Source organism: Rhinoderma darwinii, unplaced genomic scaffold (genome assembly GCF_050947455.1).
Source record: "Rhinoderma darwinii isolate aRhiDar2 unplaced genomic scaffold, aRhiDar2.hap1 Scaffold_444, whole genome shotgun sequence".
Classification (NCBI taxonomy): domain Eukaryota; kingdom Metazoa; phylum Chordata; class Amphibia; order Anura; family Rhinodermatidae; genus Rhinoderma; species Rhinoderma darwinii.
Window position 1 is genome coordinate 128,942 of NW_027463895.1, and position 13,250 is coordinate 142,191.

General features: G+C 47.8%; 9 non-coding genes across 9 annotated transcripts; all 9 read right to left on the minus strand.

Annotated features, from left to right (window-relative positions):
- Positions 1 to 1,020: 1,020 nt before the first annotated feature.
- LOC142715494 (U2 spliceosomal RNA) lies at positions 1,021 to 1,211 on the minus strand. The gene has a single exon (XR_012870860.1). It is a non-coding gene; the product is annotated as a U2 spliceosomal RNA (small nuclear RNA).
- A 1,276-nt stretch (positions 1,212 to 2,487) lies between these two features.
- LOC142715495 (U2 spliceosomal RNA) lies at positions 2,488 to 2,678 on the minus strand. Its single transcript, XR_012870861.1, has one exon. It is a non-coding gene; the product is annotated as a U2 spliceosomal RNA (small nuclear RNA).
- A 1,300-nt stretch (positions 2,679 to 3,978) lies between these two features.
- LOC142715496 (U2 spliceosomal RNA) lies at positions 3,979 to 4,169 on the minus strand. The gene has a single exon (XR_012870862.1). It is a non-coding gene; the product is annotated as a U2 spliceosomal RNA (small nuclear RNA).
- Positions 4,170 to 5,469: 1,300 nt separating this feature from the next.
- On the minus strand, positions 5,470 to 5,660 carry LOC142715497 (U2 spliceosomal RNA). Its single transcript, XR_012870863.1, has one exon. It is a non-coding gene; the product is annotated as a U2 spliceosomal RNA (small nuclear RNA).
- A 1,292-nt stretch (positions 5,661 to 6,952) lies between these two features.
- Positions 6,953 to 7,143, minus strand: LOC142715498 (U2 spliceosomal RNA). Its single transcript, XR_012870864.1, has one exon. It is a non-coding gene; the product is annotated as a U2 spliceosomal RNA (small nuclear RNA).
- A 1,284-nt stretch (positions 7,144 to 8,427) lies between these two features.
- LOC142715499 (U2 spliceosomal RNA) lies at positions 8,428 to 8,618 on the minus strand. The gene has a single exon (XR_012870865.1). It is a non-coding gene; the product is annotated as a U2 spliceosomal RNA (small nuclear RNA).
- Positions 8,619 to 9,886: 1,268 nt separating this feature from the next.
- On the minus strand, positions 9,887 to 10,077 carry LOC142715500 (U2 spliceosomal RNA). Its single transcript, XR_012870866.1, has one exon. It is a non-coding gene; the product is annotated as a U2 spliceosomal RNA (small nuclear RNA).
- Positions 10,078 to 11,361: 1,284 nt separating this feature from the next.
- Positions 11,362 to 11,552, minus strand: LOC142715501 (U2 spliceosomal RNA). The gene has a single exon (XR_012870867.1). It is a non-coding gene; the product is annotated as a U2 spliceosomal RNA (small nuclear RNA).
- A 1,296-nt stretch (positions 11,553 to 12,848) lies between these two features.
- Positions 12,849 to 13,037, minus strand: LOC142715591 (U2 spliceosomal RNA). Its single transcript, XR_012870948.1, has one exon. It is a non-coding gene; the product is annotated as a U2 spliceosomal RNA (small nuclear RNA).
- Between the last annotated feature and the right edge of the window lie 213 nt (positions 13,038 to 13,250).

Consider the following 13,250-nt stretch of genomic DNA (forward strand, 5'->3'; position numbering starts at 1 on the left):
CATGCAGATAAACACTGGCAGCGGCAGCAAGTGCATGCCCACAGCCACCCCTTGTTCCTTCACACCTTGTATCAGCTGTAATCCAGTCCAGTCCAGTGCTGCCTGCTGAGCAGCACTGACCAACACTGCCTGGGCCCAGGCTTTTATCTCTGAGGCCCCATTATGATGTCAGAAAGCTGGCTCTGGAATCCTGAGGGCTCCACTATGACACGTGCAAAGTTCCGTCTGAACTTTATATAAGACGGTGAGGCTCAGTCAGTCACTCAGTGTTGCCTGAGAGGGCAACACTGCAACAGCCGGCCGCCAGGCTGTCTTTTTTTTGCACAGCTAGTTGCCTCCAGGAGGCCACAAGAGGGAGACAAGGGACTGCAAAATGGAAAATAGGCATCCACCAACTTTACAGACAACTTCTCCTTGCTCCTACAACCTCCATCCTTGCACAGTTTGTTATTCTTCTAGGTAACATAGTAACAAATCCAAATTGCTGCTCTCTTTGTAGGCAAGCAAGGCTTTGTTGCAACTGCAATTCTTACTTCTTCTTGAAATGTAGGGACGACAGTACATTCCATCACATCCATCTAGTGTACACAGGTAGGTCCATTGTGGCGGGCAGGCGAGCGGGCGGGCTGCTTTATTGGCTGTTTGCTGTTCCCCTACTCCACTCCACTATTTGACTGTTGTGCTGCATCAATCAATCAATCAATCAATCAATCAATCAATCAGTGGCTGGCTCAGGTGCAGCTCTTTAACTTACCTAAAAGGGAGGGCGGAGAGAAGACAAGGAAGGTGAATGAGGTGTTCCAATGTGAAATGCCGGAAACACAGAAACACAGACGACACACAACAAGAGGTGGCAATCTATTCATTAATTGCATTTAATCAATGAGCTCATTATCACTCATGCATTGTCCAACAGGTGTTGAAATAATGGGATTAAAAGGGGAGATCCCTTCAGAAAGACAGAAACAATAGCAAAGACAAAAAACACTTTTGGAATCTGCTTTTAGTCAACACATAAGGAAAGGGTGCACCGGTCCTGGAAATACTGCAATACCAGGTCAATGCGTGGAGTGGACAGAGCAAGCTCTATTTCCATCTCCCTGTTCTAAAAATCCATTTAATATATGGTCCCCAGATAGGGGACGTATCAGATATTAAACTGATAAGAACAGATACTACACTTGATCTTAGCCAAAAGGCCGAGAAGCGATAACCCGAACGGGCCGCGCGTTGCCCGAGCCTGCCCGATACTGCTGTTCAGCCCTTGCAGCGATTCAGCCTACTTCTAGGCAATTCCATGGGGCCCTGCAGGCTCACACACTCACAGCTACACGGGAGGTGAATAAAGGCCGGAGAGGAAGCCAGACAGGATTTGCTTCTTTTGCTTGCACCACAATGCAGTGCTGAAAGAGGAGGAATCTACATAAAAACGCCTTCCTGGCAACGCCCAAATGCCCTGCTGCCATGCAGATAAACACTGGCAGCGGCAGCAAGTGCATGCCCACAGCCACCCCTTGTTCCTTCACACCTTGTATCAGCTGTAATCCAGTCCAGTCCAGTGCTGCCTGCTGAGCAGCACTGACCAACACTGCCTGGGCCCAGGCTTTTATCTCTGAGGCCCCATTATGATGTCAGAAAGCTGGCTCTGGAATCCTGAGGGCTCCACTATGACACGTGCAAAGTTCCGTCTGAACTTTATATAAGACGGTGAGGCTCAGTCAGTCACTCAGTGTTGCCTGAGAGGGCAACACTGCAACAGCCGGCCGCCAGGCTGTCTTTTTTTTGCACAGCTAGTTGCCTCCAGGAGGCCACAAGAGGGAGACAAGGGACTGCAAAATGGAAAATAGGCATCCACCAACTTTACAGACAACTTCTCCTTGCTCCTACAACCTCCATCCTTGCACAGTTTGTTATTCTTCTAGGTAACATAGTAACAAATCCAAATTGCTGCTCTCTTTGTAGGCAAGCAAGGCTTTGTTGCAACTGCAATTCTTACTTCTTCTTGAAATGTAGGGACGACAGTACATTCCATCACATCCATCTAGTGTACACAGGTAGGTCCATTGTGGCGGGCAGGCGAGCGGGCGGGCTGCTTTATTGGCTGTTTGCTGTTCCCCTACTCCACTCCACTATTTGACTGTTGTGCTGCATCAATCAATCAATCAATCAATCAATCAATCAATCAATCAGTGGCTGGCTCAGGTGCAGCTCTTTAACTTACCTAAAAGGGAGGGCGGAGAGAAGACAAGGAAGGTGAATGAGGTGTTCCAATGTGAAATGCCGGAAACACAGAAACACAGACGACACACAACAAGAGGTGGCAATCTATTCATTAATTGCATTTAATCAATGAGCTCATTATCACTCATGCATTGTCCAACAGGTGTTGAAATAATGGGATTAAAAGGGGAGATCCCTTCAGAAAGACAGAAACAATAGCAAAGACAAAAAACACTTTTGGAATCTGCTTTTAGTCAACACATAAGGAAAGGGTGCACCGGTCCTGGAAATACTGCAATACCAGGTCAATGCGTGGAGTGGACAGAGCAAGCTCTATTTCCATCTCCCTGTTCTAAAAATCCATTTAATATATGGTCCCCAGATAGGGGACGTATCAGATATTAAACTGATAAGAACAGATACTACACTTGATCTTAGCCAAAAGGCCGAGAAGCGATAACCCGAACGGGCCGCGCGTTGCCCGAGCCTGCCCGATACTGCTGTTCAGCCCTTGCAGCGATTCAGCCTACTTCTAGGCAATTCCATGGGGCCCTGCAGGCTCACACACTCACAGCTACACGGGAGGTGAATAAAGGCCGGAGAGGAAGCCAGACAGGATTTGCTTCTTTTGCTTGCACCACAATGCAGTGCTGAAAGAGGAGGAATCGACATAAAAACGCCTTCCTGGCAACGCCCAAATGCCCTGCTGCCATGCAGATAAACACTGGCAGCGGCAGCAAGTGCATGCCCACAGCCACCCCTTGTTCCTTCACACCTTGTATCAGCTGTAATCCAGTCCAGTCCAGTGCTGCCTGCTGAGCAGCACTGACCAACACTGCCTGGGCCCAGGCTTTTATCTCTGAGGCCCCATTATGATGTCAGAAAGCTGGCTCTGGAATCCTGAGGGCTCCACTATGACACGTGCAAAGTTCCGTCTGAACTTTATATAAGACGGTGAGGCTCAGTCAGTCACTCAGTGTTGCCTGAGAGGGCAACACTGCAACAGCCGGCCGCCAGGCTGTCTTTTTTTTGCACAGCTAGTTGCCTCCAGGAGGTCACAAGAGGGAGACAAGGGACTGCAAAATGGAAAATAGGCATCCACCAACTTTACAGACAACTTCTCCTTGCTCCTACAACCTCCATCCTTGCACAGTTTGTTATTCTTCTAGGTAACATAGTAACAAATCCAAATTGCTGCTCTCTTTGTAGGCAAGCAAGGCTTTGCTGCAACTGCAATTCTTACTTCTTCTTGAAATGTAGGGACGACAGTACATTCCATCACATCCATCTAGTGTACACAGGTAGGTCCATTGTGGCGGGCAGGCGAGCGGGCGGGCTGCTTTATTGGCTGTTTGCTGTTCCCCTACTCCACTCCACTATTTGACTGTTGTGCTGCATCAATCAATCAATCAATCAATCAATCAATCAATCAATCAATCAATCAATCAATCAATCAATCAGTGGCTGGCTCAGGTGCAGCTCTTTAACTTACCTAAAAGGGAGGGCGGAGAGAAGACAAGGAAGGTGAATGAGGTGTTCCAATGTGAAATGCCGGAAACACAGAAACACAGACGACACACAACAAGAGGTGGCAATCTATTCATTAATTGCATTTAATCAATGAGCTCATTATCACTCATGCATTGTCCAACAGGTGTTGAAATAATGGGATTAAAAGGGGATATCCCTTCAGAAAGACAGAAACAATAGCAAAGACAAAAAACACTTTTGGAATCTGCTTTTAGTCAACACATAAGGAAAGGGTGCACCGGTCCTGGAAATACTGCAATACCAGGTCAATGCGTGGAGTGGACAGAGCAAGCTCTATTTCCATCTCCCTGTTCTAAAAATCCATTTAATATATGGTCCCCAGATAGGGGACGTATCAGATATTAAACTGATAAGAACAGATACTACACTTGATCTTAGCCAAAAGGCCGAGAAGCGATAACCCGAACGGGCCGCGCGTTGCCCGAGCCTGCCCGATACTGCTGTTCAGCCCTTGCAGCGATTCAGCCTACTTCTAGGCAATTCCATGGGGCCCTGCAGGCTCACACACTCACAGCTACACGGGAGGTGAATAAAGGCCGGAGAGGAAGCCAGACAGGATTTGCTTCTTTTGCTTGCACCACAATGCAGTGCTGAAAGAGGAGGAATCTACATAAAAACGCCTTCCTGGCAACGCCCAAATGCCCTGCTGCCATGCAGATAAACACTGGCAGCGGCAGCAAGTGCATGCCCACAGCCACCCCTTGTTCCTTCACACCTTGTATCAGCTGTAATCCAGTCCAGTCCAGTGCTGCCTGCTGAGCAGCACTGACCAACACTGCCTGGGCCCAGGCTTTTATCTCTGAGGCCCCATTATGATGTCAGAAAGCTGGCTCTGGAATCCTGAGGGCTCCACTATGACACGTGCAAAGTTCCGTCTGAACTTTATATAAGACGGTGAGGCTCAGTCAGTCACTCAGTGTTGCCTGAGAGGGCAACACTGCAACAGCCGGCCGCCAGGCTGTCTTTTTTTTGCACAGCTAGTTGCCTCCAGGAGGCCACAAGAGGGAGACAAGGGACTGCAAAATGGAAAATAGGCATCCACCAACTTTACAGACAACTTCTCCTTGCTCCTACAACCTCCATCCTTGCACAGTTTGTTATTCTTCTAGGTAACATAGTAACAAATCCAAATTGCTGCTCTCTTTGTAGGCAAGCAAGGCTTTGTTGCAACTGCAATTCTTACTTCTTCTTGAAATGTAGGGACGACAGTACATTCCATCACATCCATCTAGTGTACACAGGTAGGTCCATTGTGGCGGGCAGGCGAGCGGGCGGGCTGCTTTATTGGCTGTTTGCTGTTCCCCTACTCCACTCCACTATTTGACTGTTGTGCTGCATCAATCAATCAATCAATCAATCAATCAATCAATCAATCAATCAATCAATCAATCAATCAATCAGTGGCTGGCTCAGGTGCAGCTCTTTAACTTACCTAAAAGGGAGGGCGGAGAGAAGACAAGGAAGGTGAATGAGGTGTTCCAATGTGAAATGCCGGAAACACAGAAACACAGACGACACACAACAAGAGGTGGCAATCTATTCATTAATTGCATTTAATCAATGAGCTCATTATCACTCATGCATTGTCCAACAGGTGTTGAAATAATGGGATTAAAAGGGGAGATCCCTTCAGAAAGACAGAAACAATAGCAAAGACAAAAAACACTTTTGGAATCTGCTTTTAGTCAACACATAAGGAAAGGGTGCACCGGTCCTGGAAATACTGCAATACCAGGTCAATGCGTGGAGTGGACAGAGCAAGCTCTATTTCCATCTCCCTGTTCTAAAAATCCATTTAATATATGGTCCCCAGATAGGGGACGTATCAGATATTAAACTGATAAGAACAGATACTACACTTGATCTTAGCCAAAAGGCCGAGAAGCGATAACCCGAACGGGCCGCGCGTTGCCCGAGCCTGCCCGATACTGCTGTTCAGCCCTTGCAGCGATTCAGCCTACTTCTAGGCAATTCCATGGGGCCCTGCAGGCTCACACACTCACAGCTACACGGGAGGTGAATAAAGGCCGGAGAGGAAGCCAGACAGGATTTGCTTCTTTTGCTTGCACCACAATGCAGTGCTGAAAGAGGAGGAATCTACATAAAAACGCCTTCCTGGCAACGCCCAAATGCCCTGCTGCCATGCAGATAAACACTGGCAGCGGCAGCAAGTGCATGCCCACAGCCACCCCTTGTTCCTTCACACCTTGTATCAGCTGTAATCCAGTCCAGTCCAGTGCTGCCTGCTGAGCAGCACTGACCAACACTGCCTGGGCCCAGGCTTTTATCTCTGAGGCCCCATTATGATGTCAGAAAGCTGGCTCTGGAATCCTGAGGGCTCCACTATGACACGTGCAAAGTTCCGTCTGAACTTTATATAAGACGGTGAGGCTCAGTCAGTCACTCAGTGTTGCCTGAGAGGGCAACACTGCAACAGCCGGCCGCCAGGCTGTCTTTTTTTTGCACAGCTAGTTGCCTCCAGGAGGCCACAAGAGGGAGACAAGGGACTGCAAAATGGAAAATAGGCATCCACCAACTTTACAGACAACTTCTCCTTGCTCCTACAACCTCCATCCTTGCACAGTTTGTTATTCTTCTAGGTAACATAGTAACAAATCCAAATTGCTGCTCTCTTTGTAGGCAAGCAAGGCTTTGTTGCAACTGCAATTCTTACTTCTTCTTGAAATGTAGGGACGACAGTACATTCCATCACATCCATCTAGTGTACACAGGTAGGTCCATTGTGGCGGGCAGGCGAGCGGGCGGGCTGCTTTATTGGCTGTTTGCTGTTCCCCTACTCCACTCCACTATTTGACTGTTGTGCTGCATCAATCAATCAATCAATCAATCAATCAATCAATCAATCAATCAATCAATCAATCAGTGGCTGGCTCAGGTGCAGCTCTTTAACTTACCTAAAAGGGAGGGCGGAGAGAAGACAAGGAAGGTGAATGCGGTGTTCCAATGTGAAATGCCGGAAACACAGAAACACAGACGACACACAACAAGAGGTGGCAATCTATTCATTAATTGCATTTAATCAATGAGCTCATTATCACTCATGCATTGTCCAACAGGTGTTGAAATAATGGGATTAAAAGGGGAGATCCCTTCAGAAAGACAGAAACAATAGCAAAGACAAAAAACACTTTTGGAATCTGCTTTTAGTCAACACATAAGGAAAGGGTGCACCGGTCCTGGAAATACTGCAATACCAGGTCAATGCGTGGAGTGGACAGAGCAAGCTCTATTTCCATCTCCCTGTTCTAAAAATCCATTTAATATATGGTCCCCAGATAGGGGACGTATCAGATATTAAACTGATAAGAACAGATACTACACTTGATCTTAGCCAAAAGGCCGAGAAGCGATAACCCGAACGGGCCGCGCGTTGCCCGAGCCTGCCCGATACTGCTGTTCAGCCCTTGCAGCGATTCAGCCTACTTCTAGGCAATTCCATGGGGCCCTGCAGGCTCACACACTCACAGCTACACGGGAGGTGAATAAAGGCCGGAGAGGAAGCCAGACAGGATTTGCTTCTTTTGCTTGCACCACAATGCAGTGCTGAAAGAGGAGGAATCTACATAAAAACGCCTTCCTGGCAACGCCCAAATGCCCTGCTGCCATGCAGATAAACACTGGCAGCGGCAGCAAGTGCATGCCCACAGCCACCCCTTGTTCCTTCACACCTTGTATCAGCTGTAATCCAGTCCAGTCCAGTGCTGCCTGCTGAGCAGCACTGACCAACACTGCCTGGGCCCAGGCTTTTATCTCTGAGGCCCCATTATGATGTCAGAAAGCTGGCTCTGGAATCCTGAGGGCTCCACTATGACACGTGCAAAGTTCCGTCTGAACTTTATATAAGACGGTGAGGCTCAGTCAGTCACTCAGTGTTGCCTGAGAGGGCAACACTGCAACAGCCGGCCGCCAGGCTGTCTTTTTTTTGCACAGCTAGTTGCCTCCAGGAGGCCACAAGAGGGAGACAAGGGACTGCAAAATGGAAAATAGGCATCCACCAACTTTACAGACAACTTCTCCTTGCTCCTACAACCTCCATCCTTGCACAGTTTGTTATTCTTCTAGGTAACATAGTAACAAATCCAAATTGCTGCTCTCTTTGTAGGCAAGCAAGGCTTTGTTGCAACTGCAATTCTTACTTCTTCTTGAAATGTAGGGACGACAGTACATTCCATCACATCCATCTAGTGTACACAGGTAGGTCCATTGTGGCGGGCAGGCGAGCGGGCGGGCTGCTTTATTGGCTGTTTGCTGTTCCCCTACTCCACTCCACTATTTGACTGTTGTGCTGCATCAATCAATCAATCAATCAATCAATCAATCAATCAATCAATCAATCAGTGGCTGGCTCAGGTGCAGCTCTTTAACTTACCTAAAAGGGAGGGCGGAGAGAAGACAAGGAAGGTGAATGAGGTGTTCCAATGTGAAATGCCGGAAACACAGAAACACAGACGACACACAACAAGAGGTGGCAATCTATTCATTAATTGCATTTAATCAATGAGCTCATTATCACTCATGCATTGTCCAACAGGTGTTGAAATAATGGGATTAAAAGGGGAGATCCCTTCAGAAAGACAGAAACAATAGCAAAGACAAAAAACACTTTTGGAATCTGCTTTTAGTCAACACATAAGGAAAGGGTGCACCGGTCCTGGAAATACTGCAATACCAGGTCAATGCGTGGAGTGGACAGAGCAAGCTCTATTTCCATCTCCCTGTTCTAAAAATCCATTTAATATATGGTCCCCAGATAGGGGACGTATCAGATATTAAACTGATAAGAACAGATACTACACTTGATCTTAGCCAAAAGGCCGAGAAGCGATAACCCGAACGGGCCGCGCGTTGCCCGAGCCTGCCCGATACTGCTGTTCAGCCCTTGCAGCGATTCAGCCTACTTCTAGGCAATTCCATGGGGCCCTGCAGGCTCACACACTCACAGCTACACGGGAGGTGAATAAAGGCCGGAGAGGAAGCCAGACAGGATTTGCTTCTTTTGCTTGCACCACAATGCAGTGCTGAAAGAGGAGGAATCTACATAAAAACGCCTTCCTGGCAACGCCCAAATGCCCTGCTGCCATGCAGATAAACACTGGCAGCGGCAGCAAGTGCATGCCCACAGCCACCCCTTGTTCCTTCACACCTTGTATCAGCTGTAATCCAGTCCAGTCCAGTGCTGCCTGCTGAGCAGCACTGACCAACACTGCCTGGGCCCAGGCTTTTATCTCTGAGGCCCCATTATGATGTCAGAAAGCTGGCTCTGGAATCCTGAGGGCTCCACTATGACACGTGCAAAGTTCCGTCTGAACTTTATATAAGACGGTGAGGCTCAGTCAGTCACTCAGTGTTGCCTGAGAGGGCAACACTGCAACAGCCGGCCGCCAGGCTGTCTTTTTTTTGCACAGCTAGTTGCCTCCAGGAGGCCACAAGAGGGAGACAAGGGACTGCAAAATGGAAAATAGGCATCCACCAACTTTACAGACAACTTCTCCTTGCTCCTACAACCTCCATCCTTGCACAGTTTGTTATTCTTCTAGGTAACATAGTAACAAATCCAAATTGCTGCTCTCTTTGTAGGCAAGCAAGGCTTTGTTGCAACTGCAATTCTTACTTCTTCTTGAAATGTAGGGACGACAGTACATTCCATCACATCCATCTAGTGTACACAGGTAGGTCCATTGTGGCGGGCAGGCGAGCGGGCGGGCTGCTTTATTGGCTGTTTGCTGTTCCCCTACTCCACTCCACTATTTGACTGTTGTGCTGCATCAATCAATCAATCAATCAATCAATCAATCAGTGGCTGGCTCAGGTGCAGCTCTTTAACTTACCTAAAAGGGAGGGCGGAGAGAAGACAAGGAAGGTGAATGAGGTGTTCCAATGTGAAATGCCGGAAACACAGAAACACAGACGACACACAACAAGAGGTGGCAATCTATTCATTAATTGCATTTAATCAATGAGCTCATTATCACTCATGCATTGTCCAACAGGTGTTGAAATAATGGGATTAAAAGGGGAGATCCCTTCAGAAAGACAGAAACAATAGCAAAGACAAAAAACACTTTTGGAATCTGCTTTTAGTCAACACATAAGGAAAGGGTGCACCGGTCCTGGAAATACTGCAATACCAGGTCAATGCGTGGAGTGGACAGAGCAAGCTCTATTTCCATCTCCCTGTTCTAAAAATCCATTTAATATATGGTCCCCAGATAGGGGACGTATCAGATATTAAACTGATAAGAACAGATACTACACTTGATCTTAGCCAAAAGGCCGAGAAGCGATAACCCGAACGGGCCGCGCGTTGCCCGAGCCTGCCCGATACTGCTGTTCAGCCCTTGCAGCGATTCAGCCTACTTCTAGGCAATTCCATGGGGCCCTGCAGGCTCACACACTCACAGCTACACGGGAGGTGAATAAAGGCCGGAGAGGAAGCCAGACAGGATTTGCTTCTTTTGCTTGCACCACAATGCAGTGCTGAAAGAGGAGGAATCTACATAAAAACGCCTTCCTGGCAACGCCCAAATGCCCTGCTGCCATGCAGATAAACACTGGCAGCGGCAGCAAGTGCATGCCCACAGCCACCCCTTGTTCCTTCACACCTTGTATCAGCTGTAATCCAGTCCAGTCCAGTGCTGCCTGCTGAGCAGCACTGACCAACACTGCCTGGGCCCAGGCTTTTATCTCTGAGGCCCCATTATGATGTCAGAAAGCTGGCTCTGGAATCCTGAGGGCTCCACTATGACACGTGCAAAGTTCCGTCTGAACTTTATATAAGACGGTGAGGCTCAGTCAGTCACTCAGTGTTGCCTGAGAGGGCAACACTGCAACAGCCGGCCGCCAGGCTGTCTTTTTTTTGCACAGCTAGTTGCCTCCAGGAGGCCACAAGAGGGAGACAAGGGACTGCAAAATGGAAAATAGGCATCCACCAACTTTACAGACAACTTCTCCTTGCTCCTACAACCTCCATCCTTGCACAGTTTGTTATTCTTCTAGGTAACATAGTAACAAATCCAAATTGCTGCTCTCTTTGTAGGCAAGCAAGGCTTTGTTGCAACTGCAATTCTTACTTCTTCTTGAAATGTAGGGACGACAGTACATTCCATCACATCCATCTAGTGTACACAGGTAGGTCCATTGTGGCGGGCAGGCGAGCGGGCGGGCTGCTTTATTGGCTGTTTGCTGTTCCCCTACTCCACTCCACTATTTGACTGTTGTGCTGCATCAATCAATCAATCAATCAATCAATCAATCAATCAATCAATCAATCAGTGGCTGGCTCAGGTGCAGCTCTTTAACTTACCTAAAAGGGAGGGCGGAGAGAAGACAAGGAAGGTGAATGAGGTGTTCCAATGTGAAATGCCGGAAACACAGAAACACAGACGACACACAACAAGAGGTGGCAATCTATTCATTAATTGCATTTAATCAATGAGCTCATTATCACTCATGCATTGTCCAACAGGTGTTGAAATAATGGGATTAAAAGGGGAGATCCCTTCAGAAAGACAGAAACAATAGCAAAGACAAAAAACACTTTTGGAATCTGCTTTTAGTCAACACATAAGGAAAGGGTGCACCGGTCCTGGAAATACTGCAATACCAGGTCAATGCGTGGAGTGGACAGAGCAAGCTCTATTTCCATCTCCCTGTTCTAAAAATCCATTTAATATATGGTCCCCAGATAGGGGACGTATCAGATATTAAACTGATAAGAACAGATACTACACTTGATCTTAGCCAAAAGGCCGAGAAGCGATAACCCGAACGGGCCGCGCGTTGCCCGAGCCTGCCCGATACTGCTGTTCAGCCCTTGCAGCGATTCAGCCTACTTCTAGGCAATTCCATGGGGCCCTGCAGGCTCACACACTCACAGCTACACGGGAGGTGAATAAAGGCCGGAGAGGAAGCCAGACAGGATTTGCTTCTTTTGCTTGCACCACAATGCAGTGCTGAAAGAGGAGGAATCTACATAAAAACGCCTTCCTGGCAACGCCCAAATGCCCTGCTGCCATGCAGATAAACACTGGCAGCGGCAGCAAGTGCATGCCCACAGCCACCCCTTGTTCCTTCACACCTTGTATCAGCTGTAATCCAGTCCAGTCCAGTGCTGCCTGCTGAGCAGCACTGACCAACACTGCCTGGGCCCAGGCTTTTATCTCTGAGGCCCCATTATGATGTCAGAAAGCTGGCTCTGGAATCCTGAGGGCTCCACTATGACACGTGCAAAGTTCCGTCTGAACTTTATATAAGACGGTGAGGCTCAGTCAGTCACTCAGTGTTGCCTGAGAGGGCAACACTGCAACAGCCGGCCGCCAGGCTGTCTTTTTTTTGCACAGCTAGTTGCCTCCAGGAGGCCACAAGAGGGAGACAAGGGACTGCAAAATGGAAAATAGGCATCCACCAACTTTACAGACAACTTCTCCTTGCTCCTACAACCTCCATCCTTGCACAGTTTGTTATTCTTCTAGGTAACATAGTAACAAATCCAAATTGCTGCTCTCTTTGTAGGCAAGCAAGGCTTTGTTGCAACTGCAATTCTTACTTCTTCTTGAAATGTAGGGACGACAGTACATTCCATCACATCCATCTAGTGTACACAGGTAGGTCCATTGTGGCGGGCAGGCGAGCGGGCGGGCTGCTTTATTGGCTGTTTGCTGTTCCCCTACTCCACTCCACTATTTGACTGTTGTGCTGCATCAATCAATCAATCAATCAATCAATCAATCAATCAATCAATCAATCAATCAATCAATCAGTGGCTGGCTCAGGTGCAGCTCTTTAACTTACCTAAAAGGGAGGGCGGAGAGAAGACAAGGAAGGTGAATGAGGTGTTCCAATGTGAAATGCCGGAAACACAGAAACACAGACGACACACAACAAGAGGTGGCAATCTATTCATTAATTGCATTTAATCAATGAGCTCATTATCACTCATGCATTGTCCAACAGGTGTTGAAATAATGGGATTAAAAGGGGAGATCCCTTCAGAAAGACAGAAACAATAGCAAAGACAAAAAACACTTTTGGAATCTGCTTTTAGTCAACACATAAGGAAAGGGTGCACCGGTCCTGGAAATACTGCAATACCAGGTCAATGCGTGGAGTGGACAGAGCAAGCTCTATTTCCATCTCCCTGTTCTAAAAATCCATTTAATATATGGTCCCCAGATAGGGGACGTATCAGATATTAAACTGATAAGAACAGATACTACTTGATCTTAGCCAAAAGGCCGAGAAGCGATAACCCGAACGGGCCGCGCGTTGCCCGAGCCTGCCCGATACTGCTGTTCAGCCCTTGCAGCGATTCAGCCTACTTCTAGGCAATTCCATGGGGCCCTGCAGGCTCACACACTCACAGCTACACGGGAGGTGAATAAAGGCCGGAGAGGAAGCCAGACAGGATTTGCTTCTTTTGCTTGCACCACAATGCAGTGCTGAAAGAGGAGGAATCTACA